The sequence below is a fragment of the Rhinolophus ferrumequinum genome, chromosome 26 (genome assembly GCF_004115265.2).
Source record: "Rhinolophus ferrumequinum isolate MPI-CBG mRhiFer1 chromosome 26, mRhiFer1_v1.p, whole genome shotgun sequence".
Taxonomy (NCBI): domain Eukaryota; kingdom Metazoa; phylum Chordata; class Mammalia; order Chiroptera; family Rhinolophidae; genus Rhinolophus; species Rhinolophus ferrumequinum.
The window spans coordinates 26238754-26266681 of NC_046309.1; the positions used below are offsets into that span (position 1 = coordinate 26238754).

At 41.4% G+C, this 27928-nt stretch overlaps 1 protein-coding gene across 3 annotated transcripts in view; it reads right to left on the reverse strand.

The window, feature by feature from the left end:
- The window catches only part of MET (MET proto-oncogene, receptor tyrosine kinase), a 111646-nt gene extending 92775 nt beyond the window's left edge, over positions 1-18871 (reverse strand). The window contains exon 1 of one of the 3 annotated variants that reach the window (XM_033098972.1): positions 18447-18871. The gene's annotated coding sequence lies outside the window, so the exon portion shown is untranslated. The remainder of the gene's footprint in view (positions 1-18446) is intronic. The other 2 variants (XM_033098969.1, XM_033098970.1) reach the window with 2 other exon arrangements.
- Between the last annotated feature and the right edge of the window lie 9057 nt (positions 18872-27928).

A 27928-nucleotide genomic window follows, 5' to 3' on the forward strand; every position in this document is an offset into this window, starting at 1 on the left:
CCGTTTCATTTAGTTCTTTTTCTGGAGTTTTTTCCCGTTCTTTCATTTGGAATGTATTAATTTCCTCATTTTGGCTGCCTCACTGTATTTCTATGTATTAGGTAGGGCTGCTATGTCTCCCAGCCTTGGCTGGGTAGCCTTATATAGTAGGTGCCCTGTGGGGCCCTGGCACAGTCCTCCTGGTCACCTGCTCCAGGAGTGTCCCTTGTGTAGATTGTGTGCGCCCTCCTGTTATAATTGAGCCTTGATTGCTATTGGTAAGGTGGTAGGTGGGATTGACCCTCAGGCTAACTGGATGTGTGGTTTGGCCACGTCTACAGCTTAAGGGCTGCTGGGTGGGGGTGGGGTGGGGGCTTACTCTTTGAGTGGGATTTGTCCCAGTGGGCTCTGGTTCCTGTTGAGACTGCCCTTTGTATGTGCCACTTATGGGGCTTGTTGGGTAGTTCTCTGTTATGGTATGAAGCCAACCTCCAAGTATGTTCATTCTGGGGCCTCTTGGGAGGGGCTCCAGTGCAGGCTCAGGTCACTCCATCCCTATGACTGGCAGGGGACTCCCTGGTAGGAGTTACAAAGTGATCTGGGATTGGTCACTGCCTGTGCTAAACCTGGAGGTGCGTGAAAGAGGCCATGCTGAGAACCGAGAAAGGCTGCCACCGGTACCAGGCCTAGGATAGCTCCACAAAAAGCCAGGACAGGCTAAAGCCTGTTGCCACCTGCCTCCTCCTATAAAATTCAGTCATTGATGAAGTCTCATGTGGTACAGAATTGGGTGAGGTGGGGTCTCTGGGAGTCACCAGAGTGGGAAAAGTTGTGGTCATCAGGCTAGTGTAGATTCTGGTTTGGTACTAGTGTTGAGCCTGGAGATACTCAGCAAAAGTCTCAGAGCACACTGAGGCCAGTGGCTTCCCTCCCGGAGTCTGCAGATCACTGGCAGTTGTCCAAGAAAGATAGCAATGCACGCAAGGCTGGCTGCTCACTAAGTGTCTCAGGCATGGTGTGAATTGGGTGGGGAAGGATCCCAGGGAGTCTCCAGGGAGCAGGCGAGCAGGGCTCACCAAACCAATTCTGATTCAGATTTGTCTGTGTAGGAGGAGGGCTCAACACAGGAAAGATGGTGCCCACCTGCTGGCTACATGAGAGGAGGACCCCACACATGGAAAATGGTGACTGTTCCCCCAGACCCCACCTCAAAGCCACACAACTCAAGTCTCTCCCTGTATGTCTCTGATACCCTCTGTGTTGCCGTCCCTCTGCCAGAACCCAAGGTGAGTGCCTGCAAGCGAGTGAGTCTGTGTGCGGGCCCTTTAAGAAGACATCTGGGTTTCCTGCAGCCTTCCATCCCACCCGGACAGTCAGAATCCCACTGTTTTTCAAAGCCAGATGTGGTGGGGGTTTCTTTTCCCAGCAGGAGTATTCTGGGCTGGGGAGCCTGGTGTGGGGCTAGGGTCTCTCACTCCTCCAGTACAGGGGACTTTAGTGGCTGAGATATCCCTCCCTATTCTCAACTGCCACCTGTTAAGTGTGGGGCCACCTGTTCTGCTTCTCTGTCCCTCCTACCAGTCTCAATGTGGCTGCTTCTTTATATCCTTAGTTATAAAACTTCTGTTAAGCTAGACTTCAGATGGTTCTCCAGGTTGATTGTTCTATACTTTTTGTGATTTTAATGTGTTCATGGAAGGACACAAGCACAGGTTTACCTTCTCCAGTTTGGATCTCTCAGGTCCCAATTGCCCTTTTATACAACTACATTTAGTGACCCAAATATCCATGAGTCAATCTTATGTCTAATATTCATACTAGTTTGCTTGACAATATTCTTCCTACTAGTTCATAAAACCTTCTAGAGAAGAGTGGGGTGTAGCAGAGAGAGTATGGGCTTTGGTGTCAGACAGATTTTGATGTGATATGAATCTGGGCTTTACCATTTACATACCTTCTGACTTCAAGTATCAATTTCCTCATTTTAAACATGGGGATAATGGTACATATCTTGCAGGTTGGCCATGGTAAGAGATAAATTATGAGACATTGGCATTCAATTATGTCACATACACTGGTATTCAATAAATGTAGCTACCAGGCTTATCATCTTAAGTTGTGTTTTAGCCAGTTTTTGCCTGCCCTTGTCAAAAATGAGGAACTTGGCACAGTCCTGGGTGAGCCCACTCCAAATACTTGGTGACTGTTTCATCACCACAGTTCTCTCATCTACAGATTAAATAGTGTTATTTCTTATTTCCCACCCTTTGTCTATCTTGCGGTTTTCCTTAAACCCGTTTCAAGTTCTTGAAGTCCCTCTTAAGTTGTCCTCCAAGAAAAAGGCCATGGTAAGGGCCTTCTATACTTAGGAAGAACAAATAAGTAACCATTACTTTACCTCTTTAGGAAAGAATAAACCCATATCCCCACTGAGGTTTAGCAAATAAAGATATAGGATGCCCAGTTAAATTTGAATTTCAGATAAACAACATATACGTTTTTTTAGTACAAGTATGTCCCATGAATATATTTTATGTGACAATCTTAGTTGTAAGCAAATAAAGAAAAATAAAGGAACAATAACCCTTTATACTAACAGAACTCTGATTAAAAAGATTTTGGCTGAACCTAATTATCTGTTGGGGTAGAACAGTATTTTTAAGGTTTTTGTAGCGCATACATGCTGCGAAACTGCATGCAATTTTGTTGTTGTTGTTTTGTTGCTGTGTCTCTCAAACATGCTGTTTCCCAAGTGCTTATCAGGTTAACCTGTTCCTCACAGGTGGTTTTAAATATCATGGGAATGTGTAACTCTGTGAAAGGGAGTAAAGATTCTTTTCCTTTTTTTACTAAAAATCAAGGAAAAGATTGTGTGCTTGTGTAGAAAAATTGTTCTGTATATGGCAACTTGTCACTGACATGAAATTTCTGAAACAAAAAATATTCCTAGATTAATTTGCATAGTTTATTTATAATAAACAAGCTTATTAAAAATTCAAACATAGTTGGCTATAGGAGAAAACAAGTTAAACATGGTAGAGGAATAATTTTCATGTGTTATAATTAATGTTTCTAGGGGCTCCTCTAAATACTGATTCTTGATTATTACACAGATGTTGTTACTTTGAATAAGACCGAAATAGTGCTTTTATTCAGATGCTTATCTAATATTGCATTCTTTCTTCTTCCAATAAACATTTTTAAAAGTTGAAAATGGGGGGCAGCCAGATGGCTCAATTGATTAGAGCGTGAGCTCTCAACAGTAAGATCGCTGGTTCAATTCCCGCATGGGATGGTGGGATGCGCCCCCTGCAACTAAAGATTGAAAACGGTGACTGAACTTGAAGCTGAGCTGCGCCCTCCACAACTAGATTGAAGGACAATGACTTGGAGCTGATGGGCCCTGGAAAAACAAACTGTTCTCCAATATTCCCCAATAAAAAATTTAAAAAAAAAGTTATCTATCCAAAATGTCCTTAAAAAAAAAAAAAGTTGAAAATGACTGAATCATAGCACAAGAAAAAGCCAACTATGCATTTTCCAGTTGTAACATATGATTGAGGTCATTGTCCAACTCGGCTGTAGTAAAAGATAAAAAGAATAGAATTCCATTGTATTCTCGAGATTATCCCTCATACATTCATAATCTGTTAGTAAACATCTTTGTCCTTTTAAGAATGGCTGAAAGTATTCAGCTTCTGGGAAAGAAGAATAAATGGACATTTGTTTTATCATTGTGCACACTGTAAAAAGTCCTATTCAGACAGCATATTGAAGTCAGAGTTCTGACTGATGGACAGGCTTTTGTCCCATTAACATGTTGCAGGTCAGGCAAGAAGGTTTCATTGCCCTTGAAAATGTGAAGATTGAACTTTCAATGTCAAGACAGTGCCAACAAGCTTGAAATCCTTTAAAAATATTTTTCAGCTCAATGGATAGATGTAATTTTATAGTTCAGAATGTGCAGAAGTGCTACCAGATTTTGTTCAATTAGTCCAGGAACACGAATAACATGAATCTGTAAATCGTATTTGAACAACATCTAACTATGTAAGTTAAAATAAGTCTAGCAACTTTCCCCAGTGGCATTCAAATACAGGGTTTGAATAGGTTGAGCCTGACTGAAACCATCAGAATGTGAACCACTGAAAGGAGACAAGTCGGGGAGGAAGCTGGGACATTACTCATTAATGAATCAGACATTTCGCAACCTCCACGTTTGAAAATGTCCTCAGCATAAGTCATGGTAAATTCCAAAAGGGAGAAACTGTGTTCAGGATTGGGTTTATATAACTGATCAATCTCCTTTGGTGTTGCCTAAAGCAGAAATCAAACGGCTGCAGAGGAATGCTGCTGGTGAGTGGACCCCGTTCTTGTCATGGCCGCTGTCATGTAAAGAGGAAGCAACATCCAGAGAGACAAAGAGAGGCCTGAGGGTACCACAGGCCAGGCCTTGACCCTGAAACACAGAGCGGTCCAATGAAGTGGGTGTTCTCCTGTAACACTACTTCCACTTAGTTCTTAGGGTCTGTCTGAATTTTATTTGGCTCACACCTGGGAACTTTTCTCAGAAATCAAAGTTAGCAAGTAGACTCCCTGGCAGTGGAATGAGCTAGGAATCTCTTTCAAGGTGTATTTTGTCTGTATATTACCTTTTCTTTTTCAGGCAAAGGAGGAAAAATAGTTTTAGAAATCATGAAAATACTGTGAATGGAAGGAAAGCCAAACATAGCCATGTTTTTGTGTAGATGTGAACTCCTTGGGTGAACATAATGCAATTCTAACAGTATTGGGAGAAAATTTTAAAGCATATATCACTATGCTGAGATCAATAGTAATTAGAGAATAAAGAACCAAACCAAAACTTTCTACAAATATCTTAAATACTTTCAAATGAACAGAGAAGGGCAAACAAAGTTATCCTAACACAAATAGAACAGTACAGAAAAATAAGTACATAACTACGGAATCCAATTTCTAAAACTCAGTAAACACTCTGGATCCTTGAAAAATCAATAAACCAAAAGGTTAGGACACCTTAAAAACAACTGTGCGCAGGTCTGCATTTATATAACTGATCAATTCAAGGAAAAATAATTCAGACAGGTGTGTGCGTGTGTGTGTGTAGAACTTCTGTGTGTTTGAGGGGGAGGAGAGAGAAACAGAAAGAGGGAGGATATTTATAAAAATAAGTTTTCAACCATACAGGTGTTGCCCACTGGCTGGCGGTCCCAGCCGCCTGCCCCACCGCATTCCAGGTGGTGCTGTAAAGATGGGTGCACATGCCTAGAGGAGCAGAGGGAAGAACTAACTGGCAGACAGAGGCGGAGTATTTCACAGTGGAGATATTAATCTTGAGCTTTCAGGACAAGCTGGAGGTGCTCAGGCACAGCAAGAGACAGACCATTTGGACAGAGGACCCACACACAGGCACCTCGGGAGAACACGCAGCGCTGCTCGGGAAGCTGTAACGAGGACAGAAGCTGTGTGAGCTGGGCTTGGTTTGGAAGAAGCTGGAAGGTTAGGCTGGGGCCACATCACAGCAAACTGGGTATGTTCCATTGAGGGTCTGCAGCTCACCTATAGAGGTGAGTCACTGGGAGGTTTGAAGCAGGAGATGAAAATCAGCATACTTATATCTATAATTAGAAAATATTGTGATGGTCTGGAGAGTGGCTTGGACTGCAAAGGAGCTAGACACCAGAAGACATGATGGAAAGTCACTGCATCTGTCCAGGCAACAGAGGATGAAGATTAAGAACAGACTGAAGACTCATACCTGTATCTTCATCTCGGAACCGCCAAAGTCCAGAAATCCATCCCTCAAGCATCAGCTTTGTATGCCCAACAGCTACTTGAGACTAAATTTGACATGGATTTACTGAGGCCCTACTATGGGTGAGGTGCTTGGGGTATATCAGTAAACAAAATAAACATTCTTGCTTTTGTAGAACTTACTTTCCAGCAGGTGGATTCAAACAGCAAATTATATAACAAGTAGATCATGTATGTATTAGAAGCTGATTAGTGTTACGGGCAAAAAAAAAAGAGAGAAGAGCAGGGTTGGGGCATCAGGCACATCTAGAGGGAAGGTGGTGGGAGAGGTTTGTAGCTTTGAGAAGCTGGGAAGGCGACTTCTAAGGAGAGGGCAGAGGAGGAGAGGACTTAGCATCTAAGATGTGAAAAGGGATTTCTGAGCAGAGGCAAGAAGGTCCTACTGAGAGCATGCCCAGGATGTCTGAGGTACAGCAAAGGGGCCAGGAAGCCTGAGCCTCGGTGACCGGAAGATCAGATCAGAGGACAAAGCATCACAGCTCGTAGGGCCTGTGGGCCGCTGAGAGGCCTGGGCTTTTAGTGGAGTGACACGGAGCCAGTTCAGGGTGTTGATTGATCAGAGCAAGGCAGTAATTGATTAGGACAGAAGGGAACCGCCTTGACATTGTGTTGGGGAAGGTTGCTGGTGGCAGGGCGTGCTGCAGGGCAAAAGGGGGGAAGTGAGACCGGTTGGGGGCTGCTGTAGAAGCCCAGGGCTGTGATGGTGGTAGCCTGGGCCAGAAGGAAGTGGCGAATGACACGAGGTGGCTGAATTCAGGTTACAGGTTGAAGACAGAACAGGATTTCCTGATGGATTTGAATATGAGGTGTGTGAGAAAACAAGAAGTCACGAATACTCCAAGGAGTTTGGCTTTTTAACCGGAGAATGGCTTTGCCAGTTCCTGACATGGAGAAGCCGGTGGGTGCAGCAAGTCAGGCAGGGACATGAGACTATCAGGGGTTTCGTTCGTGTTTGAGATACTTTTCAGGAATCCAAGTGGAGCGTATACAGTTGAATGTTTGAGTGCAGGGAATGAAGAGAGGAGGCTACACATGAGCACACCAAGGCTAACAGGCGGGCAGAAGAGGGTGAATGCGACAGAGACTAAGAAGGAGCAGTCAGGTATCCTTCTGGCACATTCATCTACTCAGTGACTAACATTTCCCATATTTACAGGACATCCTCCTTGACTCCCACCGACAGGTGTTTTAAACATGTCCATCTGCTTCCACCCCGACTGCCATCTATAGTTCAGGGCAGTGTCACTTCTTGCCTGGATTCCTACAACAGCTTCCTACCTGATGTTCCCTCATTCCTGCCCCTGATCATCCGTTATTCAATGTACCAGAGATATCTTTCTAAAGTGACAATCTGATTACGTCATTTTTCTGTTTAGAAACAATCCAACTCCTTAGCACATCTTAAGAGCCATGTATGATCTGGCTTCTGCCTTAACTCTCCAGCCTTGCCTCTTGCCATCACCCCACTAGAAATCTGGGCTCTAGCCATCCTGCCCTTCTTCACATTGTTGACGAAAGCCATGTGCTCCCCCATTCTGAGTCTCAGCACATGTGGCTTCTCTTTATGGACACTCTTACTCTAATCTTCATCTGGTTAACTCGTATTCTCGTTTCAAGTCTCACCTGAGGGAACACTTCTTTTAGGAAGCCTTCTCCGATGCCTCTCTTACCCTCTGGTAGGAAATTAGGAACTCTCCCATGTGCTCATACATCAAAACTGCCTTCCCCTTACCTAGACATTATCATGTCGTGTTATAATTTACTTATCTGTATCTCCCACTAGACTCAGTTTTCAGCCCCTAGCATAGTGCCATAATATGACAGTTGGTAAAAATTTGTTGAAGAATGGATAACAGAATGAATTAATACATGAAAGAATGATCCTGAACAAAGACTCTGGATGTATGGACATGGCAGAAAGGAAGGACGAGATTAGAAAGATATTAGAGAGATAAAATTTATGTGACAATGATTCAACATGGATTTTGTTTATAAGGGAGACTGAGAAGTCAAGGATGACTAAAAATGTCTAACGGTGTCATAAACGGTAAGGAAGATAGGCAAAAAAAGTATTGGAGTAAAAATGGCTGGTCAGTTAATATCTCTGAGGTGTGTGATGGTCATCTGAGTAGAAAAGTCTATCAGGTAGCTAATAACATTGGCATTGTGCTTAGAGTAAAGAGGGAGTCAGAGATATCAGGTTGTGAAGCACTGGTCCCTCAGGGTATCTGAAGCCGTAGAGGTAAGTGAGCTCACCTATGGGCAAGTTCAGTAAGTAGAAAGGAGGGGTTCAGATGGAACCCTAAGGAAGACCAGAATCTACCCTTTATATTCTAAAGGTAAACAGTTTGAGTGGTATTTCAGAAACTTAAGGAGAAATTTCAATAAAGGAAGAGCAATGTATAGTATCAAATGTCAGAGGGGTCAAGTGCGATAGAAAGAATCAGTCATACTTGAGAATGAGGAGGATACTGGTGATTACAATGAGGACACTTTCTTGGGAGTGTAGAACACACTGCTTGAGTTGAATGAGGTAAGGAACACATAGGAGTAGAGAAAAAGAGTTAGAAATTTATTTTCAAGAATTCTTTATTTAAAGGATGCGGCAGAAATAGGAGTGCATACTTAAGGTAGTTGTGTATTAAGGTTCCTATCAGGATATTGGACATATGTGTTTTCTTTCTCTCTAAAAGAAGAAGTTGAGTAAGGGCTGAATGAAAAAAGGTGAGAGAGATTTTAAAAGATGGGAAGGGTTGGTAGGAAGGTGGGATAGATGGAGCAAAGTGCCCGAAGACACGGGAAAAAAATGGAATCAAGACCAGAGGTTGAAAAGACCATATTATCATTTGAGACAGAAACAGGGATCTAAAAATGGGTGACATGGAGACCACTTTGGTTTCTGTTTACTCTCTAAACTATAAAGACGTTATGCTGAAAATAAGAGGAGCCATAGAGATGCAAGAGCTTGAGAGAATGGTGAACGTTTGCAATCATTGGAATGGGAAGAGGGAAAATGGAAAATGACCAAAACAAGAATACAAGTTCGACTGAGGTAAAACTCATCCTAACGTCCATTCTCATTGAGTGTCTAAGCAGTTTGCAAGGCAGATTTGGGAATTAAATGGTTCCAGAATCATGACCTCTGTAGTGAAATCCTTGTAATGTTTACATAATTCAACAGATCTATAAGTCTTTATTAAGAGGAAATGTCAGGATTTGATTGTTTTTATTTCAAAATGAGGTTTATTGAAATCTGCAAGGAATAACTTCAGGGGAAAAAATCATATTGAAACAGATACTCTGCTCTTTTCAATAAAACCAACAGTCTAAAGATGCTAAACAAATGAATCAGATATAATGATCATCTAACTCTGAAAATTAAAACCCATTTAGGAATTGTGAGGGAGTCTTGATCCCAAATACCAGTCTTGTTATTCATTCAGAATCTTTAATAACGTTTGGAAACTAATTAATCAACTCATGACACAGATTCAAGGGCTGTCACCTTTCATTGTTAATGAAACTGTCTGGAGTTTCATCTGCACTTTTCTGGTGATTTAAAGAACATCACTTTTTTTTCTTTTTGGTAAGCTCTTTGAAGATCAGAAGATTGCTTAAAATCATTGGACCTTGATGTGCAGATTTTACTGAACAATCTAAGTATGTGTTAGTGAGACGGAAATAAAATTTAGAAGTATCTTAATTCTCACATGACAGAAAGTGAATGTTTGAAAAGTCCAAAATGCATATTCATTTCTGTTAGGAGGAAGCTTTTTCTGTCAACAAACTTTGCTTTGGCTGCTTTTTTTATATACTTACTTCAGCAGAACTTAAAATATTTATCATACTATTTTACCTTCAATTAAAAATAAACAACTAGGGTAATATTTGAAGCTCAAAGGTTTACATGGGCCCTAAATGATTCCATTTACCTGCTCACTTTGTCTTAACTAGATACGTAGTAGTCGGACCACAAGCTCACTTCGGACGGATAGCCATCACTAGGAGCTGGAGGGACTCTGCCTGAACGTGAGTTTTGAGTCAGGTGACAGCTGCTCACCTACGACTCTGAGCGGAGCAAAAAGACAGGAAGTGAAGGCAGGTCCTGACATGAGCTTTCCTCAAATCTTGAGACCATTGTCTGAGTTTGTGTTTAGAACATGACAAATATATGACAATTCCTTTGCACACGCCAGTGTGCACGAACACTGTATAATCAAGGTCCAAAGAAATGGCCTCAAGATAATATTCACAAGACAAGCTAATATGAAAAGCTAACATCCACAGCAGATGATATCCCAAAGGAAAGTAAATGTGGATACAGTTTTTAGGGACATAACTTTCGGTCCCAACAGTAATAGATGCATTATAAGCACTGATACGCTAGAAAATTTTAGTCATGATATGGTGTAAAACATTTATAAGTTTTTTTTTTTTTTTAAATATTATGATCTCCTCTGAGAACATGGCATTTCAGGGTGTTTGTGACTAGCTAAGAGAGGACTTAGGACATACCTCATACACTCAGAATAAAAGTTCTTTCTGCTTCCGCTACATGTCCCTGCTATTCTTACTTGTGGCTGAGGGAAGGGTAGACCAAGAGGCCTGATGTCAGACTGGATAGATGACAGTCTAGCTTCTCCCAGAGTCAGACTCCTGTGATAGAGTTGGGGGAAATGTCAATTTTGCTTATCATGTGCCCCACCATTTTCCTGTGTGCCTCCCTTGATTCCCCACTCAGTTTTGACCAGGTTTCTCCTATTTGGAAGCAGCAGCCTGATGCCTAATGGGACACTCTTCATGACTTGCAATGCACCCCACCCATGACTCTTTCAGTACATCCACCCACCTCACCCCTCGTTCAACCTCACAGATCCAGTACTTCATCAAAACCTTAAGGTCTCCTTCATTATCTATCTTCTATATCTGTGGCATGAGAGTTATCTCAAAAATTTTCTTAAATTGAACTGCATTTTTCAAAAAGTACAATTAGAGGCATTTGACTGCTCATTTATCCAATTGTGAGACCTTTTAATTGAAGTTAAAATCATCTAAAGATGAATTTGTAAAAACACATTAATATATGATTATTACTGATGCTCTGGCTAACCACTGAAATAAAAATTAAGCATGTCAAAACTATATAAATAAGTTACTCCTTACACAGTGCTATCTATAATTAAATTTCAAAACAAGCTTTACTGACGATATATGTATTCCACAAACCTTCAGATTCACCTAGGAGAACCTCCATTTCAACACCGTAATAACACAATTTTCCTTTATCTCCCACCAAGATATAAGAAATGGCCAAATTCTGGTACCCTAGTGTCACACAAAAGCAAGACACCTTTGATCAGGAGGTTTTCCGGGGACCAAATGTGATGAGTTGTCAGAAATTCACAACATGATATCAAAAAGATCTCAGTGCCTATGTTTCAGTACAATGCCTTCTAAATTCTTTCTTTCTTTTAGACAGAAGGAGTTGCTGTTTCCACAGCCATCAATACTGCATAATCGTAGGTATTTCAAATGCACTTAAAGTTACATATCTGAGCCGAGTCAATATGGAAAGTCTAGTTACCAGAAAATAGACTCACAAACAGGAAATCTAACTACAGTAAGATAGTGTTTTTCTCCACACAATAGAGTTTAAAGATGTGTCATCTATGGAATTTGGAGCAAAACCCAACACCAGTGTTATTGTTGAGTATCCGTCTCTCCCCTCCTATATTAGGGCAACTTATGATTATAGCGTCATGTTTTCTAAGCTTGTTTGAACTTGCTGCTCTTGTGTAGAGATACAAATGACCTGCCCTTTTCTGTACATAGCTTTCAATCAGTAAGCATGTCAAGGTGGGAGGAAGGATGGCAGGAACGGTGAAAGTGAAAAAAAAAATCAATTTTCAGAAAGCATATGGTAACAACTGAATACTTAATCAAATTAGCCTAGAAATTCCTTCCTATTTTCAGCACTCTGTGCAAGGCAGTTGCTTCATGGTACAGAATGAATTTCAATAAATGTCATATATTTAGTTAGATGGCTTATTTTAAAAATTTGTTGAACCAGGTCATTGACTCAGAATAGCTCTCATTCCAAGACATGACAGATGGATATTGATATTGAATAGAAAGATTGACATTAGCTGGGCAGAAGAAAAAGCCATTTGTTTAACATTCAATGACATACATACTGAGTACCTACTGTGTGCCAGGATAAAATTATAATAAATATTTGGACTTTATTTTATATTACAATAGAAGGAGGAGTTGTGCCAAAATAATTTCCTTGGGGGTTAGTAAGGATTATAAGGGAATACCACTGGTAAGCAAGATCTTTAAAAGTACTTATATTTTTCACATTGCATCAGAAAAATGCATTAGTACTCATTCAAACATCCATTCTGTCATGGTTGCAGGATTTTAGACCTAACTCAGATTTTTGAAGATGATGTTTACTGACCCTTAGTAAAAACCAACTTCCTATTTTTCTGGAACAAAAGGGGCCTTACATGGTTTCAAAGATTTCTTAGACATCAAAGAGCTTAGAGAGACATACAGTTTATGGGTAATGATTTAGGATTTAGTGAATCAAAAACACATGGATTAAATTTCTTTTAAAAGACCCCTAGGTTTAAATTTTAAGAGCTAAAATGTTGGTCTAAACACATGTGAGTCACAAGCAAAGCCAAAATTTATTTGTGAAGATAGTCTGAATTGTCTCATAGACCCAAAGCTTGGCTGGGCTTTTCTTTCCCACATGATTAGGCCTCAAAGGAGAGAACCTGCCTTCTGCTAACTAAGTATCCCCCACCTCTCTCTCTCTGACTTGTGAAAACCACTACATTATTTCAAAGGTCTCCAGCTTTGAATGCTCTTCTTGAGATTTGCAATAACATATTAAAAGCCCAAAATATCCCACGGTCTTATTGAACAACTGGAGTACTTTTTAATTCCTTCAAGTCATTTCTTTTTTTTTTAACATTCAATTTTAAAATTGAACCCGAGATTCTAGGTGCTACCTCAGATTTCCAACTATCGGGAAACACAAGATCATTTCAAAAAAGGAAAAGGCCTCTGATCTTAATATGTGCACTATTTCATGATATATGATTATATTTGCATTTAAAACAATAGAAAGAAATACAGCACATAATCTTCCAGTCTCACACAATGGCTTCTGGAAGGCTCCAGCCTGGGCATTTCACTGAGTTTTTAGGATTAAAGGAAACAAGTTAGTGCACAACCTGTGGGCTTTTACTCCTTTGGAAAAATAGATTGCAACACTGATCTGATGCCTTTTAAAGGCCACTGGAAACCAAAGCAGTGCGCGTGTTGAATTTCAATGGTAGAGGAATAACAACTGGTGAAGTTCAGGCAGATCTAAAAACAAAACAAAACAAAACAAAAACAAAACCAAACCAAGAAAGTGCCAGTATTCCAAAGAGAGAGTTTATTCTGAATGAGAATTTGGAAATGAAATATGACATCTACATATAAAGATATGATGAATTTAGGTTTCAGAAAGTGATTGCTTCAGTTTAAGGATGAAATAGCTAGATTACCCTTTCAAAACACACATAGCTTGATAGAAAGTGTGTGGGCTGAGTTTAGAAAAGTAAGTATGTGCCAATATACAATGAAATACAAACCATATTTTTCTTTTTTAAATTGCTAAGCTAATATTCCAGAGAGGAAAAAAATCTGAGAACTCTAAAAGATAAAATACTTTGCAGAAGTGGTCCTGGGGATCTTTGGCCACGTGCTGCTGGATTCAACAGCACCTGAAGGTCCTACACAGGATCACTTGGCAGGTACAATGATGGCCACGATTGCAAACAGGACCACCAGAAGCCAAATCTGGCCCACACACATTTTGTCTCTCCCGCCACAGTTTTAAAGATGCCGAATCAACATTTTAATATTGCGAGATTTCTAGCTCCTCCTGAAAATCTGAAAGACAACACCACATGGGAGTACATCACACACTTATTCTCACAGCAACTCTGGTGGTGATGCCAAGCAGTGTGCCCTGCCACCCCCTTAGGTGGGGCTTTTTCTGAGCAGGTTGTTGGTCCCTAGTGAAAGGGTTAGTTTCACTCATTCAGGTTAGCTGTTTGCAAATCTCGATACAGGATACAGACAGCGCATAAGAAAGAAGGAAGAAAAGACAAAGAAAATCCAACACAATAGTTTCTCACAAGAAAGGGGTATTGAAGGTGACAGAGAAAAGAAAGAAGTGCACAGCAGACAGAAGCTTATACCATCAACTGCCTCCCTTGCTGTCCCCGGATTTATGCTATGGAAGGGATCTGTGACGAAAGCTATCGGCATTACTCTCAACAAATCCCATTGGGCCAGGCTCACAGCAGAGAAGGAGGAAAATTGTCCAAAGGGAGCAATATCCCTGATCAAGGATGGAGTCTAGGGATGGGACGAGGCAAATGGAGGAAAACACCATGGGTTCTCTTCTTCCATACCCCATAAACCAGGGGATGTGGGCCACAACTTCAAATTCAGGTGCATCCCATTAGAAAACCAGAGACCTCATGTACAGCTGTGCAGGCTGTGGACTGCACAATTCACAGAAAATAAAATGAGAATGGCACTCGTGAGGAATGCAAAGTAGAAGCCCTGCTCCAAATCACCAGATGGGTCGCTTTCTCGTCTCTTTCAGGCTCTAGCTCAAAAGCCCCCTGTGAAGTGCGGCCCTCTCTGACCCCACGACTGGATTTTCAATCACCACTCCATCCCCATATCCTTGACAGTACCTACTCCCCTTCATCACGTTATGCGTCCTTTTAGCTCTTATCAGTACCTCATACGCAACACATTTTATTTACATATTGTATTTATTGTTTGCCGTCCTCAATATAGAACAGAACATCATAAAGTTAGATACTTTCGTCTATTTTATTCTCTGCTGCATTGCCTATTCCTGGTAGGTGCACAACAAATTATCCCGAATGACTAAACCCTCAACCACAGTCTTAGAGTACAGGAACTTAGCTTTCATTACAACCCGTGATTCTCTTTATCACATTATATAATTGCTTTGACCACATTTCATAATAATCCTTTATTATATTTGGAGAAATACATTTTCAAATCCTATGGACCATTATATAATTTATATGGCTCATAAGCTCTTATATAATTTCTATAGGCCTTTTAGCTACATAATTTATTACAGAAATTAAAAACAACAGGAGTATCCTCCATAAACATATTTGCACAAATTCACACAATCACAGAAGAAATATGTATACCTGGGTATGTAATTAGCAAGTTAACTTTTTAAAAAATTTTCACTGTGTTTACACCTCCTGCTACAAATGCCACACACATGATTTTTCTCTCAATTATGTTTTACAGCTTATAAAAACACTTTTTTATTTTGTCCCTTAAAAAGCAAAGTAGTCAGATTTTACTGGATGTTTTTATTGAAACAAATCCCAAGGGGAATATACTCTGTTAAACAGAGCTGAAGAGAGATCTGAGAATGGGATTTCTGATAGAAGGGGAGATCACAAAATTACTCACAACTCTTAATCTGATAATAGGAGAATGCCCCACACATATGAACGGAGCCTTTCTTGGTATGCTTTACTACAAAAAGAGAACACAAGGAAAAGAGAACTGTAGAAAGAGAAGGTGAGAAAAACCTCAGAGCCTGGAAATGTATATTCATCATTTATTACTAACCTAAAGACGCCAACCTATTTCTCAGTGGAAATGGCTTCAAATAGTTAACCTTCCCTGATGTCTGGGCAGAGGCTGTGGGTGCTGTTGAGACAGCATGGGGACCAGGCTCAAGCACACACTTGTGTCGTCTGTCACATGTGAGGTTAAGATATTGCCTATCTGGTAAGGCTGTTGTGGCATCTGAAAGATGACATACTCAAAAGCAGCTTGAAAATTTTAAGAGGTCTTTAAGTTTCAATCTTTTGATTGAAAAAAATTCTACTATTTAATAGCAAATGGGGTGATTTCTAACGATGACATTCTCGTGGGACATCCCCTTAATAACTATGGTTCTTGTTTCCTTTTTATATGTGTATTATTTATCTGTATATCTAGACCGTAAATGCCTCCAGGGCAGCATTTCTTCCTCTTTAAAAATGTCTCCCTAATACCAAAAACATATGATACTTATGTGCAGTTCTTATTGGTGAGGGAAATGTGGGCCTTGCTGCAACTCAGTGTCTGTTAAATCAAAGTGATGCTGAATTGACACGAGTCAGTATACACATCATTTATTACTAAGAGGTGACTGTTTATTTTGCATTGAAAAAATTCTGTCCTGAAGGCTCAGAGTCAAAGACAACAGTTTCAACATACACCAGGGAGGTGCACTCCCTGGCACTTGAATTTCTGCATATTTTTTCCCCTGAAGGTAGCACCGTTAGAAAACTTGGGGTCCCATGAACAAAGACAGAAACCCAAGGAAAATATTAGGGATGACGGGGAAAAGAAAGCATAGATGGTTCTGGTGAGAGTCATTAGGTGTAATGACAGTGAAGAGGAAACCATGAGAACTGAGTGGACAAATGGGGGCACAAAAGGTTTTGGAAGGAGCTCTGACCAAACCAAGGGGAAAGGCTGAGCAGGAAGCGGGTGGGGAGATGGGAGGTGCTCAGCATGTGTAGGGAGCTGGGTACTCGTCATGGCGCGTCACCAGAGGCGCTGCTGCATCCTCTTAGAGAAAGGTGCGTGTCCTGAGAAAATTCACTGTAGTCTGCGATGACCACATTTGAGAAAAAGTTTATTTGAGGTTATTATACAGATTTGTTAAAGGAAAATTAGACTAATGCTATTTTGGACTTTTTTGTTTTACTAACAGCTAAGAAAATTGATTTCTGAAATGTGTCTCTTAGTCTAATCCTCACTAAAACAAACCAAAAAAAATCAAGATTATTAGTGGAACACATGCTTATATAGTCTTAAAATGAATTTGTAAGATAAAGGTATTTTTTCCTGCTTAGGAAAGTGTCACTTTTCTTTTATTGTAGATTTAAAAGTCATGAAAATACTAGTTACGAGCTTTCATATGGGCTGTGGCTAATATTGTACATCTTTATCATTCAGATAAATCTCATCCACTAATTCTGAAGGCATGGGGTGTACATCTAATGTAAAGCCCTATTGTGATGTATCAAGAACAAAGCAATCTTTGAAAAAGCTGTAGTCAGCAGACCATCTTCTATATGCCATAAATTCCATTATGTTAAAATAAAAATGTATTTAGGTTAATAACTGTAGTCTTATGCACTGATAAGTGTGAAACCTGAACAGATTTTTAAAAACACCAGTATATTTTGTAGGCAATCAGACACATTTTTGTACTACAGAAATTCCTTATAAGTGATGTAAATTTTACCTGTGTTATTCAGCAGTTCAGAAAGAGTGAACACTGAATACACCACAGAATTAACTGGAACCAAAGCACCTCACTTTTGTTCCATTACGGAAGTTTACATGTTAAAACAAAGTCTAATAAGCTTAGAGCTAGACAGTAAAGAAACCTATGTACCTGTAAATAATCCAGGCACCACTTACACTTTACATAAAAGCACAATTTATGCCCCAGTAGCACAGAGAAACACAATGTACATCATTCTCAGATCATCTTCATGCAGAAAAAAATCATTAGTCAGCTATAATAGTTTAGCTGTAAAGGAGAATAATGTTTTTCTGAATCCATTTGCATGGCAATATACATGTGTCTGGCTGATGGAAACAAGAGAATAAACCTCCATCCAACTCTACAAAATGTGAACAGTCTTCTTAAAATTCAGGAGACGGTCCAGATAGTCTACACTCTCTCCAATGTCCGTTTTTACAATCCTCCTATATTCGTCGACCATCTTAACTTGGCAATTAAAGTATGCTGATTATTTTGCCTAAGAGAGTTGACAATATTTCATTCTACCCCAGGGCTCCTTTGAACATAAAACTGTGATAAGAAAAAATACATTGGGCAACTATTCATGCATGAACCACTGGAACCCTCTTCAACTGCCAAATCTGTAAATGGCTCTTTTAAAACATGAAAGGTATGAAATGGGAAACCGTACTCTGGAGTAAATTCTGCATTGGCAATAGTCAGTAAGATTACTTTCATTAGTGCTTTTATGATTGGGTCAGTAACAGTACTGGCCAGACTACCGACCTCTGGTTATAACCTATTTCGCCTAATAAGATATATGCCCTCCCCAGAGCTCCAGCAAAGAGCTAAGGTACAATTGAAAATGATGGATCACAAGTCCTGTGTATTTGCCAGACATGAACAATTCAGACCTTCACAGAAACACCTGTCCCTTGGAAGGACTCCCACTAATACAGATAAAGCAGGGCTGGGGATAAGGAAACCTCTGGCTTTCAACCTTGCCAGCTGCATCACCGTGGGACAGGGTGACCAGGTCCCTCTCTTAAGGGATGAGTCAGATTGCAGTCTTGAAACTGGCCTGGCCATAAACAGTCATATATCACCCCCTCCCCAGCGCTCCTCTCTCCTGAGTCATACAGGTGGCCGGCAGAAGCGACCCCCTAAAACGAATAGCCCCATTCCAGTTTCGACCTCCCCCAGACCACATCCCTTGAGTTTCTGGAGCCTCTGAACTCTCGCCTACCTCTCTGGTCTCGTCTTCCGCACGCAACAGCAGTCAGGTCTCTTACGGGAACAAAGAGAGCAGAAGCGCGAGGGGTGGAGTGCGGGATCGGAAGAGGGTGTAGTTTACCTTGCGGGGCCCGGGAACCCGCGGCCGAGAAGTCCGTGGCCAGGGACCACCCGCGCACTCCGTGCCTCCCCGCCGCCTCCTCGCAGCGAGTCAGCTGTCGTCCCGCATCTGGCTCGCGCCCTCCGCTGGGCTCCGCATCTGGTCACAAAGCGCTCGGCCAGAGCCTCGGGTCACCTGCGGCCCGGCCCGCGAGCGGCGCTCCCGGCGGCGCTCCCTCCGCCTCTTCCCACCCGCGCCCGACCGTCCGTGACTCAGCCGGGAATGGGCGCGCGCACCGCCCGCGGAGGCCCGGGCACGTCCAGGCGGGAGGCACGGCCCTGCCACCCGACCCAGGCGCTCGGCCTCCCGCCCGCCCCAGCACGTGTCCGTCTGTCTGGCGCTCTGTCCGTCCGCCTAGTCCGCGGGTTCAAAGACCGCTGAGGTGAGGACTGGCACCACCCACAGGGGGAAATCGCCCCCGCCCTTCCTGCCGCCGCGCGCCGCGCCTGGCCCCACGGGGGTCGCGTTTCCTCCCAGCCCTCCCCCGCCCACGACAAGGTGAAACTTTCTAGGTGGAGAAGTTTTCTCGCCCTGGCCGCGCTCTCCTCCCCCAGCGCGGGCAGTTAGAAGTTCGCACAGCGGCAGATAAGCGGCACCGCGTCTCCCCCTCCTGGTGCTCGCGGGGCGAGCGTCGCCCGCGCGCACGGACCCCCGCGCCCACACTCCGCGCCACCCGCGGGAAGCGCGCGAGGCTCTGCCCGTCCCGCGTCCCGGTTAACCACCGGGCACTGACCCGGGTAGGGAAAGGTTTGGGCACCACGGAAACAAGGAATTCATTGTCAGAGACGGAGGTCAGAGTGGAGAGAAGAATTGTCCCAATGATCTCATTAGGCAGCGATTATCCCCTACTATAATAACTCGGATTTCTGGAAGGAAGAACAATGCAGGAGTGTAACCCCGAGGAAACCTCAGTTTCTTTAAGGTTTTTTTCTTTCTTTTTTCTTTTTTTTTCCCCCACAGCAGGAAACAGGCTGATTAAATAACTAGGCAAACATCAATGAACAAGCAAAACAGAACAAAAGTTTAATTCTTGAGTGTTGAAATCTTATGATTAAAAAAAGATTTGAGGGCTTGGTGAGTTGTGTTAGTATCAATTGTTTTAGGATAACTTTTTATATCTCACATGTCTTAATGTAAAAATTGACATTACCCTTCAAAAGAAAATAAATACTCAAAGTTAAAGAGACCTGAGCAGCAGTGTCCTCCTTTCTGACTCCTACAGGCTTGTTGGGATAATGGCATCGGTTAGTTATTGAAGTCATGGGACAATTTACAACTTACTATGCAGGTTCAGGAATTATTTACCTACAGAATGAAAAATAGAAAAATATAGTAAGAACAGTTAGCGTTTTCCTGAGAGCTTATGATGTGCCCCTTTACCAGGGACTGCACACTGCAGTTTCAATCCTAAAAAGTGATTACCTCATGATTCCTTAATTTTATGGAAAAGGGATGTTCCCGTTACATAACAGTAGAGCCCTGCATTGAAACATTTTGCAAATGAGGAAACTGATTGCCTAAGAGTCCTAACAGGGTCACACAGCTGGTTAGTATGAGAAGACAGGTTAGAACCCAGCCCTCAATTCCAGTCAAGGGTTCTTCATACTGCAAGAGGCCTCAGCCTGGCAGGGCTAAATAAACAATGCAGTCCTACCCAACATTTGCTGATATCACATGGCATAATTTAACAATGACTATGGTTTATATCAAAATGCTGATTTAGTGACTGGAGGACATTGAGTCTGGTATGGACAAATCAATTATAGATTTGGGGTTCAGTATGAACTTTCAATAAAAGGTGAATAAACTGACGAATTATTTCAGACACACACACACACACACACACACACACACACACACACGAATAATTAGCCATAGTTGTCCAAAGGAATGATTAGAGTGCTGTTTCTATTTCCTGGTTTCCATAGCAATATGTTAACTGGATTTTAGATTGTATTATGTAGTTGCCTTAACAGGTTTTCTGAGTTTGTCTGCCATGATAAAAATATAAAAGAAAAAAATTACAACTAAAGTGGTAGAAAGACCTAGACAAACCATTGCAAACTGGAAAATAAAATAGATTATAAACTCAAATAACATATATTTTCAGCACTGAAGTTTCCTAGTTTCTAGTTATTGACAAGTTTCAATCCAGTTTTGAAACGGTATAAAAATCGTCATTTTGATTTATTAACCATAAATAAGGAGATAACATTTTATAAAAATAACTAAGAAGAGCATAACTAAGAATCTCTCTGTGTGTGAAAAATCGAATAATTAAGTTTAAACAACACCTAGATAGGTTTGATCAGGAAAGGGGTAAAAGTAATTTCAAATATTTGGAAATGGATACAAGCAGATCTTTTAAAAAGGCAACAGGAGTTCTACCATTCAGTTTTGGTTTTGTGGCAAACTTCAATTGTTGCTGTTTCACTTTTCATGATACAGTGTGTCCATGACATGGGTGACACACTGTATGATGAAGTTCTGTTGGCATTTCCCTAACCAAACCAAACCCCTGTGGTTGGCTAAGCCAACACCTGTTCCCAAACCAGATACTCCCTTGCCTGTCTCCACTTCTGGAGCTGGAAAACAGAAAGCTGACTTTCCCAGACTCCTTTGTAGCCAAACAAGGCCACGTGATGTCATTCTGGCAGTGAGGTTAAGCTGAGATCTGTCGAGCACATCTATGAAAGAGTGTGGTGTCCTGATGAAAAGGACCTAATACGCTGCTGCCAGCCCTTCTCACTTCTTGCTTTCTTGATTTCATATGTAACGTCCAGCAGAGAGCTAGCAATTTTGTGAATGAGGAGAGAAGTTGGGTCTGACATTGCTGAGCTACAGCGCCAGTACTTCCAGATTTCTTGCTTTGTGGAAAAATACTTGTTCGAGACACTGTTAGCTGGGGTTTCTGTCACCTGTGTCCAAAAAACATTTAAAATTGATATACCCCTCAAATGGGGAGCAAGATATCTCCAAGACTGAGTTTAGCATTGTAGCTAAGAATGTGGGTTTTAGAGCCAGACAGCCTGGATTGAAATCCCAGTTCTGAGGTTGCTAGCTGTGTAACTACAGGCCAGTGGCATCAGCTCTCTGTGCCTTATCTATAAAATGGGAATAATAATAGGATGACTGTGAGGATGAAATGAGGAGCTACGAGGAAAGCATGTGGAAGGAGCCCTGGTAAAATATAAGGGCTCGAAAGGCATGAGCTATCCTTATCCACATACTTGTGGATAACATACTGTGTTTCCCTGAAAATAAGACTGTCGTGCAGGGCGGCCTGCAGGGTCTCAGCTCCGGCTCCCCACATAAGAACGCAGCATATGGTAAAGCCAAAAAGGAACATCCACGGAGCCATAGGTAGGGGAGTCAGACCACTATGGTCTCACTGGAGGCTGGATTCACACGATGTGCGACCTGCTGTCCACTTTTCTGCCAACCGACCGACTCCACTAGACTCACCAACCAGTGTAGCTGCGGCAGTTATATCAGCAGCCAATTGGCTCAAGGGTTACAGCTGACGGCCAACTAGCCAGAGCTGACGGCCATCTACTACCCGAGCCAGCACCCCTCCACGTGAGGCCGAGAGCTTGGAAACTGCTCTCTGGGGCTCTGTCCCCACAAAGACCTAACCAGAAAATAAGCCTTAGCATGATTTTTCAGGATGACATCCCCTGAACATAAGCCCTAATGTGTCTTTTGGAGCAAGAATTACTATAAGACCCGGTCTTATTTTCAGGGAAACACAGTAGTGCCAAACTATCCACAGGATCCCACCTCTTCACCCTACGATGGACCCAGTGGTAGCCATGGTCAGTAGAGAGGAACAGCAGTGTCTTGCCGCATCCTTTCTGCTCTCCCTTCATCACATGGAAATTTGCATCTTAGAAGGTACTCTTTCTTTAAGTTCATTCACATGGTGCTGTTTTTGAAACAAAAGTGAAAGCTGTCTTAGAACAGGGGCTTAACCTGGCAACCTGTGGAAGGCAGGGCCACAGAAACACACGGGCCCACAGTGTTTTTTAAAAGCTGGAATCACTGTGGCCAGAACCTGTGTTCTGCAGTTTGCTGTTGTCCTACCATCTTCTCTTGTAATGCATCCAGCATCCCAATGATCTTGATGTCACCTTATCCTACAGGACTTGTAAGCATTAGGATTTGTGACACCTGTCTTAGAGTATTTATTCTTGGATTCTCTCTCTCTGTTCTTCCCTCTCCCCAACTCTCCCCGTTACCCCTATTACTCTGCTTATGGAAAATGTCGCCACAAAAGGACAAGAAGAGTAATTCAGGTGATGGTTCCTCAAGTAATTTCTGTGGGCAAATACATTTTGGGGATGTAGGAATCTTTTTACCTTTTAGAGATACATTATCTGCATCAGAATATTGAAGATTCTGAAAATACACAGGGAAAAACAGAACAACAACAACAAAAGACACGCTTTTTTTTTCCGTCTTAACAGTTTCAGTAGCAATTTTCCTTAAAATTAGTTTAATAGGTAACATACTTTGGGAAACCTCGCCTTAAAGAATGGAAATGCCAGCCATAAAGGGTTAGAACAGGGCAATTTCCATATGAACTGCTTTTATGTTGATTTATATTGGTCATTTGGTTGTGGCTGGGTTATCTAAAAATAAAATATGCAACATTAAGTTATCTAAAAATATGACTAAGCTTATTTGATATCTTGGACAAGTAAAAGACGGCTATGCTCTTGAAGCTACAAGTGTCCCAATTTTACTCAGGAAGCCTAGGAAACTGGATGCAGGAAAATTAAAAATAAATTACCATCTCCAACAGGGTGCAGCGATTTTGTTAGTGATTTGGTTCATTTTCACATTCAGCTTATACCTCTCTTATAAAACACACGGTATAATGAAGGTATAATGTATTTAGCTCCCATTTATTAAATGTCTACCATGGATCAGTCATGTGTTTGAATCCTACTTATGTCCTCATAACAAACTCCAGGAAGGTATCATGCTCTAGTTTACATCCAGGGAAAGGAGGCTCAGAGAGATCATGTGATTCATCCAAGGTCACAACAGCTGGCCTCAGTCTGGCTCTTTCCAAAACTCCGCTTCCCTTGGCAACTGTTTACTAACTGGTCCTCCTGCTCTGGTGAGCCGTGCAGTCATTTAACAGAGACCAGTAGCACTTAAGCCTTCTTGTTTTCCCTTCTTCTCTGCCACTTAAGGCATGGCACCTCTGTTTGTTTGCCTTGGGGACTGGTTGTTGCAGTGCAGAATAAACCTTTGTTGCCCATCTGTAAAGCACTGTGCATTTTGGAACACGGGTCCCAAGCAGTCTGAGTGTCCTGGGGGTGGGCTGTAGGTGAGTATGACCACAACGTCCCCCACGTGGAAAGGAACTGGAATGTTCTTTCCCCATTGTCTGTGTTTTCACAACCCCTGAGCTCTTCATTGGGACTTAGGGAAGGTGAGAGAGAAAGGGAAGGCCCAGGTAATGAAGCCTGGAGTCGTTAAGAGACGGTCTTTTGGAGTCTCTGAAATAAAGGCAACAACGTCCAGAAAGGCTGCCCTCGTAATTCTCCTATCAATACTTCATGAAGCCATGTTCATTTCTTTTCCTTTTGTTTTCTGTTCTTGTCTTTTCCTTTTCTGTCTTTTACCTTGTGGTAAATTGTAAAAGCATTTTGGGAAAGAAAATGGGAAAAATCTTTCATTTTTATACAACATAGTATAGCATTATTTCCCAACTAGTATATCCATTCCATCTGTTCATTTAAACTGTTTGGCACTAATACAAGTGGATTAGCCTATCTGGGAAATAATGCACTAACAAAAATAAACGTGTCCTTCATTGAACAGCGTTTCTTTATGATTAACCCTTTAAAAACGAGTGTGTGTGTGTGTGTGTGTGTGTGTAATTACTGCAATCCTAAATTTTACCACTAACTTAATCAGTGCTTTGGCACTTAACCCCCGTGGATCAGTTTCTTCAGCTATAAAAACAGTTCCAAAGTCTGATGAAAATGATTTAAAAAATTAAGTATCAACTAAAATTTTACTGAAACCAGTCCTTTCGAAGCAAATACATCAAACAATTTACTAATTGTATTGTATATAAGGAGACATTGTATTAGAAAGAAAGTACTCCCGGGTGTGGTTCTTATTACTATTGCCTTATCCAAATAGGATAAAATTCTTTTTTCTATTCCAATCATTGATTCGTTTAATAATCAACTTAGGGATAGTATACTTGGTGAGTCCAAAAGTAAATTAGGCAATTTAGAAATGGCTACAATATTTCACAGTTAAAGAGGTAATATATGGGTCTTAGTGGCATTGAAAAAATGATGGAATGAAAGGTGTGATTAGAATCACTGTAACTATTACACATGGCTAATGTGTACTGAAGTATAATAAAGGTGGTTCCAACGCCTTTGCACTGGCCAGATTTTGACCTTTTGTTTAACAACCTCAGAGTCTAAACATAATTACTATTAATGTGGATTCAAAACACACAGAAGAAATGGCAATCACTCTGGATTAACCTTGGTTTGCCAATGAAAAAAATGTTTAAGTGGCACATGAAAAAAATAGCACAGCCAAATTGTGACCAGTCAGGGGTCATGCTCAGAGAGTCACTGGTGAAGCAAACTGCTTCAGACTTCCAGTTCGCTGGTCTATTATAAACATTCTTGCCTTTACCTACTTTGAAAAACAAAATCCAACCAAACTGCCCCCAAGAGGCAATTGCAAACTAACCTCCAGACAGAACTGTCAGAGCCAATAAAATCAACTGCAAACTTTCTCACTTATGTTGAACTTTCAAGGAGTGTGTAACCTGAATTAGAAAAGACATCTTTTTAGAGCTTTCCCTGAAGTGTCTGGGCCATCTGTTTTGGCCCAAGCTTCCCATGTTAGAGCTGTTATCAAGTACTGTCGGCTCTCCCATTGCTACTGTTAACAAATGGATTTGTCACCCCAAAGTTAAGAAAAACCAGATGTTTCCTTTGTTGTTCTGTATTCCAATGGCGGGTCAAGAGTGTGTTTAAACAGCACCAGTGAAACTGAGATTGAGAAATAATCTTATTAATCTGATCAATGAGGTCATATGATTTAGGACCATTTCAAGATTTGGACTGAATTTCAATATCTGGCCATCTACGTTTATCAGATTACTCCCAAATTAATCCGTTTTTTGTGTGTTTTTTTGGTAAATATAAACCTATATTTTATGGGAATCGTAATTTGTATGGAAGTAGTTATAAATATAGAATAAAATATTTAAACATGTCAGGACTTGTAATCCATCAATTAATTTCTTAACCCAATGTTTATTGAGCCCCTGCCACGTGCCAGGGAAGTGTTAGTGTCTGGGCTACACAGACAAACGAGATGTGACCCTGCCAGTGAGGGGCTCATTGTCCAGAACGGAAAATCCGCATGTAGCTGAGCAGGCAAGCACCAGCCACTGTTAGGAGAGTGACATGGTCCCACTGTGGTGACTGGGAGGAGGTGAGAGAATGTGGAAGACACTGCAAGGGGTGCCACATGTCTTCCACCTCCGAAAGGGTGAGAAGGAGTTTGCCAGGCAAGGAAATGAATTCTTAGCAGAGGGAGCAAGCACACAGGCTTGAAATATTAGGTTGATGCAAAAGTCATTGAGGTTTAAAAGGTTAAAAATAAGCGTAAAAACCGCAATGACTTTTGCACCAACCTAATAATTACATGTTCAGTAGTCCAGAACAGTTGGGGGCATGTGTTTGGGGTAGGGGAAGAAATATGGCTAAAAAAGTAGTTGAGAATCAGAATATGATGGGTCTTCTATACCACACCAAGACAGAAAATCAGTTTGGGAGGCCATAAGGTGTCACTAAAATATTTTAGGTAAAAAGAATTGGAATTTTACATATTAGAAAGATCACTGTGGTTTAATGGAAGGTTTGCAGCAGGGTGAGATTGGAGGCAGGGTGGCGAGAGGGAAGGCTATTTCTTTAATACAGGACAACAATGATGGAAGCTTGATGTAAGGCTGCGATGGCTGGGATGCAGGCAGGGAGGAAAGTTGGACAGATGCTGAGTGCGTGTCCATACAGGACCACTCCGAGGTAAGAGAAATTGAGCCATACTCAGAAAGCTTGCCTTTGGTTTGTTTTATTTATTTTTTGTTGTTTAATGGATGTCTGGGGCACAGTAATGCGTTCCTTTTGGACTTGGTGAGCTTGAGATGGTATTTACGTGGTCCTGCACAGTGAGTTATAGTAGTTAATGTCAAAACACCAATGTGCCAATTGTTCTATTGCCTGCTGGGTTATGTCGGGAACTACGGTTTTCACTCTCTTTCTCCGTGTCATCCCAGGTTGGCACTGCCCCAAAGGGAAGCTGTGTGAGCTCCGGGAATCAGAAGAGAAGCAGCTGTCATTATGTTCTGGAGGTTACCGTCAAGCCCAAGGGTGCTGCTGCGTTCCAGGATGTTCTTTCTCTTTCCTCCTTCCCGATGCTGGCCTTGCCCACTAAAAGTGACCCTAGGCCTCCACTGGATGCTTTGGCAACAGCTCACAGAGGTGACAGCCATGAAGAACCCACAGCCTCCATAGAGCTTGTGCCCCCCTGTCCCCAGCAGCAGTGTGTGCTGGTTTACACACACAGCTCCTACAAGTTCTGGCTCGTTCATGACTTGTCTCTGTTGCTTCAACAACATTTTTCAGATATTTATCTCCCCAGCTCTTCCAACAATTAAGTACGAATTCCTACCATAAATTCCTTCTCCTGTATTGCTCATGGTGGTTCTGCTTCCCTGATTGAATTTTTTTAAGAACTACAACCATCGTGTATTTTCAAACAGAACCCCTTAAAAATACTATATTTAAAAACACTTAATACTTTTTATTGCTTGAAATTATTTGATTTGTTTTCATTTTAAAAGATTTTTATTAAAAAACAGCTAACATACAATATTATATTATTTTCAGGGATACACCATAGTTATTCCACATTTATAGACCTAAAGAAGTGAAGTGATCACCATAAGTCCATCCACTATCTGACACTGTACCATGCTATCACAATATTATTGACTATATTCCCTATTCTTTATTTGTACTTTATGTCCCCATTATTTATTTGTTTTATGCCTAGAAGTTTGAACCTCTTATTCCCATTCACCTTTCCCCCCTTTTTAAATTGATCAACTACAGTTGGCATTCAATATTATTTTATATTAATTTCAGGTGTACAGCATAGTGTTAGACATTTATATAATTTAAGAAGTGATCCCCTGACTAGTCTAGTACCCACCTGGCACTATACATAGTTATTACTATATTATTGAGTATATTCCCTATGCTTTACTTACATCCCCA